The sequence below is a fragment of the Haplochromis burtoni genome, unplaced genomic scaffold, assembly GCF_018398535.1.
Source record: "Haplochromis burtoni strain Fernald_Lab_line unplaced genomic scaffold, NCSU_Asbu1 Contig_5, whole genome shotgun sequence".
NCBI classification, from domain to species: domain Eukaryota; kingdom Metazoa; phylum Chordata; class Actinopteri; order Cichliformes; family Cichlidae; genus Haplochromis; species Haplochromis burtoni.
The window spans coordinates 3,416,010-3,426,858 of NW_024582366.1; the positions used below are offsets into that span (position 1 = coordinate 3,416,010).

Sequence of the window (10,849 nt, forward strand, 5' to 3'; positions counted from 1 at the left end):
TGTCAAAGTGATGGAAGGTGTACTTGTTCAAATAACATTGTTTCATTTTAGGAAATAAATCATTTGTAACTTTGAAGCATTTGTGAATGTGTGTGTGAATGGGTGGATGACTGGATATGTAAAGCGCTTTGGGGTCCTTAGGGACTAGTAAAGCGCTATATAAATACAGGCCATTTACCATTTACCATTTTTTTAAGTGTAATATTTCTTTAAGGGACAGAAAAACAGACATTTCCATTGAATGACCTCATAGTGGATACTTTTTAATTCTAACAGTGCGTGTTTCACAAGAGACATGCAGCCAGAGGTATAAATGTCACACCACTTTAGCAGAATTATATACGTATTTGCACTCTACCTGTGTGCCCCTCTTTTGTGGGTAAGTGTATCAACTGGTACTGAACTCATCAATGACAACACGGAGCTCCTGCAGCTGAGCCTGTGGTGGTTTGTGAAGCACCCATCTTCAGCTGCTCAGTTTTACAAAACATTTACTTTTTTCCCCAAAATCAAGGTGTTTTTATATTCCCATTTAAAATCCTCTTTTTTTTAATGACCAGAACTACACTTTAGCTATAACCTTTGAAAATATGATTTCAATTCTGTATCCTTGATCAAAAAGTGTGGTTTTTTTTGTCTTTGAGTGTGTTTCACTTTCATTAAAAGAAATGAAATCAAACAGACTACATTCTTAAATTTCATTGTGACTCAGAAGACACCCAGTAGTTGTTTTTCTTAGTTGATTTATGTGAACAGCGATATGCTAAATTTGCTCTTAATATAAACCCTGTGATAGCCATATCAATGCAGTCTCCAGCCTTAAAGTAAAGTACTGATGGGTTGTCCAACTGCAGTTGTATACAGCACCTTGAGTTACATAGCCTTGTTGCCTAAAAACTATTTTACAGCTGCTTCCTTTTAAAACAAATGGCAACTACTGTCTTTAACCGTTACTGTAAGTGTGTTACAAAACTGTGCAATGGTGACATGTTGAGTTGTGTCATCCCTGATTCAAGGCCAGTCCTGACTTGGACTTTTGTCTCATAATATGTTGCATTCACAAACACATTTTCAGCTCTACAGGATAACTATATATCCGTGACTTCAATCTTTCTGTCCTTCTTTTTAATAAAAGGCAGAGACACAGGGTGGCAGCCTCACTAAGCCTGGGGGTAAAGTCTCTGTTTCAGTTCTTAGTTTGGTCTTAGGCTCCCTGGGTGGTTGAAGCCATCTACCAATAATTTACTCCCTAGCATGGCTCTGCAGGCAGCAGCAGTGTGCTGGGATCGATTGCAGGCTGCTTTGTTTTGCCCCAACTGCAGCAAGTGTTTGGATGCGATGGGAAGGCACATATTTCTAAGAAATACAAGTGAGCCCAGCTTGTCAGCTGCAAAGAGCGCACAGTCCTTGTGACCATGCTGAACTGCAATTTTCAAAGGTTTACAGCCTCCAGGGTCAAGCTCAAAATGCTTTTGGTGATAAAGAGTTCAAGGCTGAGGGTTTGGCTGCTCTCTGCAGCTGCTTGGATGAGACACTTTCCGGTGTCTTGGTGTGCTGTTGATTGGCACCACAGTCAGTAGGGACAAAGCCCTGCTAGTTTCCCAGGGTGTGTCCCCTTCTCAAGCAACCAACCCAGCAGATTCAGGTGGCTGGAAGTGGTGGCAACATACAGCGCCACCCACAGCTAAAACTAAAACTAATTACCTCTACAGCACTCACCATAAAACCACACACTTTACAGAGAAGCACAGAAGAAAAGCCTGACATACCTGTTTCAGTGCCATAGTCCAGCCAGTTGGATGGGTACAGTTGGACACCAGCAGGTGTGCAGAGTCTGCACAGATACCATTGTTTGCAGTTTGGTCACAGACGTACAAAGGAGAGACCTTAAGTCCTGCGACTGGTAACAATCCTCCTGTCACAGTATTGATAAGGCACATCATAGGCCTTTGTTCACTCGGAAACAATGGCACAAAGACGTGGAAGTTGAGGCAAAAGCACAACAGCAGTCATAATCCTCGTCCTTCTATTAGTGGAAACTTTGCAATCTGTAATAGAAATGTCGACTAAACTAGCACAGATTGTAGTCAACGCCTTAAAGTGGCATGTTTTTTTTTGTTTTTTTTTAAAGGTTATGTAAAAACTGAACACAGGGAGGACACAAAGTATCATTATAAAATGATTCAAGAGTTTGGTGCCACACAGTGGTTGTAATTATACAGTAACATGGAGAAAAGCGCCACCTTTTTTGACTAAATGGACTGGATTATACTGAATGTACCTGAAAGGGTAAAGAACTGCTTTACTTAAAATGAATGCTTTTTATTTACTTACATTATAAACAGAGCTCTAATGTGGATGTTTGTTTGTTTTTTTCATATACTAAATGAGTTGTTAGATGTAAAACAACACGACAAAGTGAGCTGGACCGAGGCCGACACTATAAGATGCACACAGGTGTGTGTGTGTGTGTGTCACCTACTAAAAATAATGAGGACAAACTAGAGATTTTACACAGCTGTAACTGATTTTTCACTCACATTGTAACATCTTGATTTTTCTGTATTAGCGTAGCAGTCGGACATAAGATCTACTACTTTCAGCACCTGCATTTAAGTGAGATGATTAATGATAGTGTGCAGTGCAGGATCCTTCAATAAAGCTTCTGTGGTAGAAAGCATTAGACCATTAACAAGTTTTAAATCCTTTCCATCTTCTCCACACCAGCATACGTCATACCTTATCATCTGCAATCTGTTGGACACACCCAGCAGTCTATAGCACCACCCTACCTTTTAATTAACCAATTACCACACAGTGTAAAGGGATAGTTCATCACTTGAAATTCTATTTTATGTTACACTAAATCCTTGAATTGTTACGTATAAAGAATATGGAAATACTAAGAATATATAACATTCTAGACTGGTTACATTGAGATTACAATGTTAAGATTACATTGTGTACATTATAAAGTCTGGTGCAGTAGAAATCTGGGCTGCACGTGACAGTCCAAACTGGAATTTGATTGATGTCACCTACACAGCTGACCTGCTTCTGTTTTCACAGTGATGTCACCACATGTGACTCTTGGTCACAAAGTTCAGATGGAGTTAAATATTTGTTGTCTGACACTGCAGTATGAGCACAGTGTGGTCTACATCAGCATGTTGCTGTTCTAATTCTTGATTTTCTTTAACTTTAGGTCAGCAGTAAGCCTGACTTCATCACTCAGCCATTCTTTTGTTTTCAGCTAAAGTGCACAAGCGAACCAAGAAGGGGACGACCACGAGACAAAAGGTTGCGTGGGCTCGTTTGGAAACACGTCGCCGACCCCCAGCACTCTGACGTCAGCTCTTTGCTCTGCTATTTATTGAGAAACTAAAGAACAGCCCAAGTGTGTTCAAGGTTGGAGTAATGTGAAACGTTTTCTGGATTTTATAGTTCTGTGAGGTTTAACAAGAGGCCGCCCATTTACATTTGACCTTTCAAAGTCTAAAGGAGATCCTGGTTTTCCTTTTGTTCACTGCTGACCCAAATGAAACAGTTTAACGAGATTCTCGACCTACATTTTATAAATATTCCTGTTTATAGACACAAATCAGGACACACACATACTGTCTGAATGTGGAGACATACATATATCAAACAAAGAAAGCCACAGGATTGTAAAGGTGGATGCTTTTATGGACCACACATGCTCCTCTTAAATTTTTTTTTTTTAAAGTCAATTTCTTTTTAATTAAACCATGAAAACTTCAACCAGTGCAGGTTTCAGTTTTTTTCTTATGCGTTTTTAAAAATTACTTATTTAATAAATACTCTTATATTTATAAGATATCCCCCAAAATATTTTAATTATATATTAATCCTTCCGTGCTGGTTGATAAAATGAGAAGGGAGCACTGTAGTTCCCCTATTTTACTGAGGAATAACTTAGATCTTAAAAAATATGTAAAAGCTGTTTTAACTGTTTTGTAATAAATACTTTTTACTTGCCGATTAAATTGTGACGTTAAGTAGACGAAAAACAAGAAATGAAAAGTGTTCATTAGGAAAAGTATACCCTTTACTGGTGTGATACTTTAGGCCTGGGTAGTAATTTTGGAGGTGGTATTTGAGATTACAGGCTGAAGTTTCAGCTTGTTCGTGGCTTGGGGGGAAATTTTTCTACATGCTGGTGTTTGTGTGGATGGATTTCTGCGTATTGCTGTGAGCAGTTCTTGTATGCACCTCAGATGGAATTCATTTCCTAGTGATGCATGACACATACAAGCTATTACTAAATGATGCACACACTTTGCCTGTCCTATTGTTGCTTTAGACAAAGGCACATAATTGGCACATGGAAGAGGGCATCATTTTTTATTATCCTGGTTATAAAACAAAATTAAAACGCGTAACACAAACTTGAAACAGGCTTTGTTATTTAGTCATTAACATTTTCAAAGGGTCAGCAGGGAGCTCCATTTTTGATTTAGCAGAACTACACACTGGATGCCATTCATTTTGCATCCCCAAAGGTATTTGTGCACTAACTGGAGATCTTTTGCTTGTTAGCCAACTGTGTGAACCACTACATTATGGAGCCATTTACTAATATACTGACTTCATGTGATTCTATTCCTGTCAATAAACAGATTAACCTCTATTTAACAATTAATTGCACAATGGATTTTATGGGAGAATATGCCACCTGTAAAGATGCTGGTAGCAGAACTTCTTTGAGTAATGTGCCCCATCACTTACCCTGAAGATTCACTAAGATAAAAAACTGAAACGGGCATGCCTCCTTCAGTGCATCTATCAACACATGACTCTAACCTGTCCTTTATGGTTGGGCTTAGCTTGAGGCAGAAAGGAAACAATAACATAACTGTAGGTTTGGAAAGGCAAATAGGTGTAGAAAATGAAAGAGCAGTTTAAGATCTAGGTAATTACAATTTGGAGTCATGGTGCCCTCCTCCCTCTAGGTGCAGAACCATTGTCTTTCTTTTTACAACTCTTTATATTCTACTCGTCTCTACCTCTCTCTCTCTTTCTCTCTCTCTCTCTCTCTCTCTGTGTGTGTGTGTGTGTGTGTGTGTGTGTGTGTGTGTGTGTGTGTGTGTGTGTGTGTGTGTTGTGACTTTTCCAGGACAAGGGTGTGGTCCCATCTCCACTTACTGCCCTCTCCACTTACTGGCAGACTGTTGTTCTGCTCCATGTGGCAGTATACCTCAGGGCCACGTTCTACTTTAAAACACTTACCTGTCAACTTGCTGACCTTGATCTTGGGACTTACTTGCTTGTTTTCTTCCTCCTTCCTGCCTGTTTAGAAACTTTCCTGAATATCTGCGTGACCCACTCTCTCTCAGTCTCAATTGGAGACTCACCTGTTCACTCTGGAACCACAACACTCCAGAAAAGATGCAGAATACTTACCTGAGTGAAGTCCTGGTCTTTGGAAAACCACCTTTGATTATTCTCTTGAAACTGATCATTTAAACCTGTTGAATCATTCACCTGTGTCCTGTCATTGCGTCCCCAGCAATCTTCCATCATGGTATGAAGAGTGACGAAGTTTGGCCACATAAAACAAAGTTGTGAACATGTAGTAAACGCTTTACCCCCAATATTAGGTTAAGGTAAAAGCATATTTCTGTGCCTCTGTTTTGACATCTGTGTCTAATATTTTTCTTCTTCTCTGTAACCATCCTAAAGCCCAATTAGCCCAATTAATGAGCTTCTCAGTCAGGAATGATTGCCTTCAAATTGTTTGGAAATACCTTTATAAACCCTTTCTAAGCTGATGGGCAGCAGCAATTGCTTCTTTCAGATCACTGTTCTTCTTTGGCATTGTGTTATCTGGATGAGAAAACAGCCAAAACATCTGCTTTACTAGAGGTGCTTGCCCTCGTTGATGATCAGTCTAATGAGATGGTGTAATTAATATGTCATGTGTTGTAGCTGTGGTTCATCAGAAGCGAGATAAGGTAAATAGAAAAATATTACTTAAAGTGGCATTTCTCATTATAAATCGTTTATTGTTTTAGTCAGTGCTGTATACAGTACTTTACTTTTAGTGACAACTATTTTCTATTTCACAACTATTTTCTGGCATGTGTATAAAAACGTACAAATAGATAAAAACTACAACCAATGATCCTTTGAAAAAAGAAAAGATGCACCCCTTTTTCTTTAGAGGGTGCTAGAGTTTTAAAAGTGAGTCCATTGTATTCTGAGGGGCGGATGCTAACTTCTGTGGCGATAAGAAGAACCGTTTGTTTCCCCGGTTTAAAATATATGGTTTCTTCCTATTTTGATTTCTGTTAGCAGGAAATCTTCTAAAATCTCTGAAGCCACTGCAGTACAGCTCTAAATGTAGCCTGGCAAGCCCCCCTCATCCGAACAAGGCTGTTAACGGCAAATGATTGTACCGTCACGTGGATCTGTTTACGTCTTGAGTCACTTCCGGAAAAACTGACGATTGACAGGTGCTTTATCCAATCAGAAGCTGGAAGTAGAGTAGCGGAAGTGTGCGCTATCGCTTGAAAGAAGAAGCTAGCTGAGGGATTAAACTGTTTACGGTCGGGTTTTTTAACCCTCCGCTCTAACGGAATGTAGTATATCAAAACCTTGAACTTGCATATGTATCTTTACACAGCTTACAGTAGAGGAAAGCTATGTCGCTGTCAGCAGCTCAGTTCCTGGACGAGATAAACGCGCAAGCAGAAATAAAGGTAAACACCCGGGAGAAGCGGACTAGCCACCCATGCTAACCCAATGCTAAGCATTGTAGAGGGACGCTCTGTTTTTGTAGCTAGCTGCACACCTTTTAGGGTGTCCTCCCTGATTTATTTATGTACACAGCTACATCCGCAAAAAGCGTTTCTATTTTAAAGTGCTTGACATTACCGCTGTCATTATCGTGGGAGGAACTGTCTTGTGTGTAAAGGGTATAATTATTCCCTGGGGGTTGGTTAAACTGTTTTCTGATGTGTCGCTGAAAAAATTGGGGAGTGTGTTTCCTCATGTCACTCATGTCACTCATGTCAGGCACACTAATAATTAAATATGTCCACCTTGCCGTCATTGCACGAGGTTTTTCCGTAAAATGCTGCTGTCATTTGATGTTTAGTCATCATGTGCAGGTCCCCGCGATGTTGCTTTCACTTCCCCTTTGAGCTTTTTTTAGTTATTAAGAAAGAAAACTACTACTATTTTACTCCGGTTTAGTCTTTTTTTTCTGGCTATGCTGCCACAGTTTTCACCTTACTTGCTAATAATTTGTTGGATTTGGATCTAATAGTTGTAAGCAGCTGTTGTCGTTGAGAATGCAGACTGGTAAGAAAGCATGTTTGAACATTTTTTTTCTTTGGATTAATCGATAGCTCTATCACGTTGTGCAATAAACCTTAGTGTTGGGTTACAAGTTTATGTTGTACTGTATGTACCGCCATAGCTCATCTTTTCTATGCATCACTGAGATAGGCGGCTTTAAGTCTGTATGTCATGGATCATTAAATAATAATGCATAAAATTATTTACCTTGTGAATTCATTAGGTGTAATGGCTAATTTTAAAACACATCGTGTTGGGTGGAGTCCTCAGAGATCCAGGACTAGACCCAGGACCAGGGCACAGTGTGATGACAGCAAAAATATCATGTCATATTTTTATTTCATCTTGATGGATGAAATTCTTGGAGTGGATGTAAGCGACTTTTCTTCTGGACAGCCAAAAGCTGGCCACAAAGTTATGAGGCTTAGTATCTCTCTGCATCACACCACTTTATTGATAGAATATCCTCCACAAACCATGCTCTCAGTTATACCTAATACAGGTGACGGAAGTAGGATTTGATTTCAGTGTGCAGCTGTGGGTGTGTTTGGTCTTCACACATTCAACCTTGATTGCCAACTCCTCACCGTTGGCATGTTGGTGCGGATTCCCAACTCTCAACTCCATGGCTTCACCTTTGTCACCTGTGTTAGGTTCGTGTGAGAGCTCAGTTTGTGGAGGTTTCTCATGGGATGGTTGTCAGTCAGACAGAATGATGGAAGCGGATTCTGGCAGCTCTTGTAACCCCAGCTCTTAGCTCAGTCTTTAGTTGCATTCCTTGTTAATCCTTTAACACCCAAGTATCACACATGCTGCCTGGAGTTATTTTGTAGGTTGGGCTGTAAAATGAAAAAGTAATTCTCATCATTCAGGAACCATTTGAATTTCCTCTCTAGCCCAATGTGGTTGATGGGTTATGATAATGTGAAGTACACACGGTAAACTGCTGCAGAGCTGATTTTTCTGTGTGCAGACAGCAGTACCATGTGAATGCTTTGTGTTACTGTGACACAACGTAAACTAGTCTTCTCTTCACAAATGTTAACAGAGTTACGTTACTTAAAGAGTGCTTGTAAATAGGGCTGTTCGATATAACGATATATATCGGATGACGATATAAAAACGTCTATCATTTCATTTTACGCTATCGTTTGTTTCGTGGTGTAGCAAAATAAACTGTTTATGGCAATATTTTTTTCATCGTTTTGATGGTCACTGTAGTGGCTATATTAATTTCTTAAAGTTCTCTCTTTCTCTTATATTTAATATAACCACACTACAGACAGACAAGTGCTTGTTTTTATGTGTTTAGCAACGACGGGTGCTAAAAAAATAAACCTTAGACTCAAACGTTAGGATAGGCTTTCTAACGTTTGAGAAAGAAAACGGCGGCCGTTAAAACTTGCGTGTAAAAATGTATAGTTTCATGCATCGGTTAAAAACACTCGACTCCAGCTACATGACGCGCAGCTGGAAACACTTCCCGCATGTCGAGCTGCCCGAGATTCGCAGAATTTACAGAAAATGTTACATTTTTGTGATTTATATCGTTATCCGACGATAGATGTCTTATATCGGGATATGAGATTTTGGTCATATCGCACAGCCCTACTTGTAAAGTGGGCTCACTGGTGGACCCACTGGTCCTGGGTGGCAGAGCAGAATATCTACCAAATGAAAGTCAGTGGATCGATCCCTGACTTCTTCAGTCCACATGCTGAAGTAACCTTCGGCGAGATGCTGAATCTCATGTTGCATCCACTGGAGCGTATGTGAATGTTAGAAAGCTCTTAGGCATAGATGTAAGTGGTGTATGAATGTGTGTGTGATTGGGTGAATGACATTTGTAGTAGAAACCTCTTTAGGTCCTCAGCTGGGTAGAAAGATGCTATGTAAGTACAGGTACATTCCTGATTTAATATTAAGTGGATAGAAGAAACTGAATTTTTAATTAATGTAAAATTTTAAATAGTTTTTTGCTTTTTTGTGTGAACAAAAGAATCTATTCTTTTCAAGACTTGCATAGTAAAGGGGATTTATTATGCCTCTTTCTAGCTCTATATACACATTTCATGGACTCCACTAGAGGAGCTCTGCAAGTCATCTTAAACTAGGTTTTCATGTAGGCTTTGAGTATTCAGAGCTTGCGCCTCACGGGGATTACTTTACTTATGCTAACCTTATTATTTGAAATAGTCTTTAAAGAAAACATCTCATATTATATCTGTCTATCTAGCTCTCTAAAAGAGAACAAGACAAACTCGTAATGAGTCCTGATTGGCTGGAAACAGTTACTTAAGTAAAGGCGAAGCCATAGAGAAAGTACCTAAAGTTTCAGATCTCTCTGATTAAAAGTACTTTTGTTTTGAGATTGTTTGACTTGGCTGAGGGCATCAGGCTCTGCCCTCACAAGGCAACATGCTGTACTTGAGGTGCTCAGTAAAACCTTGTTTTGTGGGAAACGGCAGCAGCATTAGCAGGACAGTAGGGAAAGTTGCATAACAGCACTTTTGTTTCACACAGATGTGATCAGAGCTCAGAAGTAAACAATTTAAAGTGACTGTGCAGATTGGACGGCTAAAATGGGCGTGATTCATGATTAAATCCACAATAGTTTGTTTGTAGCTCAGATTGAAAGAAGATTCGCCTGTTATTTGTACAAGCAGATATTTTTATGTACATTTAAATCACTAATTTTAGGAAACGAAAAAGAGAACGTTGTTATTATTATTAAACTCACTTTGTATTTCCAGATTATAATGATTAAAAGAAGTTTACTTCGAGGCAAAAATGCTACAAGTCTCAAGTTTACATATAGTACCTTAATAATAAGTGAGAACTGGTGTTGCTAAAGCTGTTAGTGCCCATCTGTACCCAGCATCGCTACTACAGTAATCTAGGTAAACTAGACATGTGGCATTAGTCTGTCAGTGCGTTACATCTTAAGCATACACGTAAGATCAAAAGTTCACATCGCATACACATCCTTCTGACTCACACGCTCTTCCTGTATTAATCTGATTAGAAAACATTTTCTCTGAAAGGCTCACAGTAAACTTGAAACTCCTCATGAACTGCTCTTCCAATTTGGCAATAACACCTAAGCTTGGAAGGCCTTCAGCTCTTAGTTTCTCCTGACCAAATCACATGCTCCCCTCCACTTTGTGACCTTGATCCCTTTTAGCTCTGATGTTTGGGATGAAGCTCACTAAAAGAAAACAACATGATATTCTAATATTGACTTGCAGCGATAATCTAATGAAAATTTGCTCCAGCAGCAACCTGAAAGTCATGCTTTTTGTCTTTGTTTGCCCCCCAATAAGGGTCCCTCCCAGCATCCAAAAGAAAAAAAAAAGATTTTCTGATACTAAACCTGGGATTTATACCCTGCTCACACTTGTCTGTAAAGTTTATTAATAAGAGCAATGAAAGGAGACACAGGGGAGGTGCTACAGTTGATAAGTTGTCTTTTTTTCCTTGACAAAAACATTAAGTGTATGATTCTTCAAAATTAACAGATATTACA

At 39.3% G+C, this 10,849-nt stretch overlaps 1 protein-coding gene across 1 annotated transcript in view; it reads left to right on the forward strand.

Moving 5' to 3' along the window:
• Positions 1–6,490: 6,490 nt before the first annotated feature.
• The window catches only part of rnf13 (ring finger protein 13), a 43,064-nt gene continuing 38,705 nt past the window's right edge, over positions 6,491–10,849 (forward strand). Inside the window, exon 1 of the mRNA XM_005920958.1 lies at positions 6,491–6,722. The gene's annotated coding sequence lies outside the window, so the exon portion shown is untranslated. The remainder of the gene's footprint in view (positions 6,723–10,849) is intronic.